Raw genomic sequence first — 1,514 nt, forward strand, 5'->3', positions numbered from 1 at the left:
AAAAAAAAAAAAAAAAAAAAAAAAACTAGATCCTATTTTACACTCCACCAGGATACTCGCCCATATATTACTAAGGTTCGAAAGAGTTACACTCTGTATATAATATTGAATACACGCACGTGTGTACGGGTACGATAACCAAAAATAAATTTATACAGGAATAGTATTGCCGGTGTGTGATGAGCGAGGCGTGGGGTGGGGTGAATGCGTTATGACAGTCTAGACGACGGAATATGCGATAACGCGTGGCGTTTGGAGAGTTACAAAGATACATACATACATACAGGTGAAACTAATATAAGCGTGTTAAAATAGGAGTTAATTTTGCATTTCGAATAATTCACCAATTTCTTAAAATAATACACTATCTACAGATTTTCATCGAAGTGTTTCTTATGATAGTGATTTAAATTACAGTCATATATCATTTATATTTGTCCCAACTATGACAAGTCAACACTATGTTACCGTTTTAGCTTCGATGCGAAGCTGAGAAGGTATTGGTTTTACTATGATGTGTTTTTTTTTTTTTTTTTTTTTTTTTTTTTTTTTTTTTGTGTCTGTTACCACTTTTTCTCAGCTCTCACCGAACGGATTTCTTTCAACGATACGTCAAAAGATCACAAATCGTATCTAGTCGAAGACATTACCCTTCAAAATTGAAAAAATTTCCCTCGTTCCCCGTAAATGGGGGAAACCTCCAAAAAAATTACAAATTTAAAAATCGCTAATTTTCGAAATTTTTTCAATTTTTTTTACTAAAAACTGCCGTAACTTTTTCAAAAATGAACATATCAATATAATTTTTTTTTATATAGATGCTTGATGTCTTTACCTATCATTTGGTATATTTTTTTTGTAAATTTGACCTTTTTTCTGCCCACAGGGGGGGATTTAAAATGACAACTTTTTCACAAAAAATTAACTTTTTCAACTTAACTTTTGAAAATGTTCCGGAAGGTCTGACACTTTTATATATATCTTAAATTAAAGCTAATGTAATGTACTTTAATTTGAAAAAAAAAAATTTGACCTCTGGACTTGTCTTCATGGTGAAAACGGCTACCGAATGCTATTTTTGTGTGAAAATTTTCGATTTTATAATTTACATTTTTTACTTTAAAGTGCTATAACTTTTTAAAAAATGTATGGATCAATACAATTGTTTCATGAGATGTAGTATTTATATACATCTTTCATTGGATATACTTTTTTTTTAAATCAGACCATTTCCCTATATATGGGGGGGCTTAAAATATAAAAAATGCATATATAAAGTAGAACTTTTTCAACTTAACTTTTGAAAGTGTTCCGGAAGGTCTGACACTTTTATATATATCTTAAATTAAAGCTAATGTAATGTACTTTAATTTGAAAAAAAAAAATTTGACCTCTGGACTTGTCTTCATGGTGAAAACGGCTACCGAATGCTATTTTTGTGTGAAAATTTTCGATTTTATAATTTACATTTTTTACTTTAAAGTGCTATAACTTTTTAAAAAATGTATGGATCA

The sequence above is a fragment of the Daktulosphaira vitifoliae genome, unplaced genomic scaffold (assembly GCF_025091365.1).
Source record: "Daktulosphaira vitifoliae isolate Bord-2020 unplaced genomic scaffold, ASM2509136v1 Scaffold_1, whole genome shotgun sequence".
Taxonomy (NCBI): Eukaryota; Metazoa; Arthropoda; class Insecta; order Hemiptera; family Phylloxeridae; genus Daktulosphaira; species Daktulosphaira vitifoliae.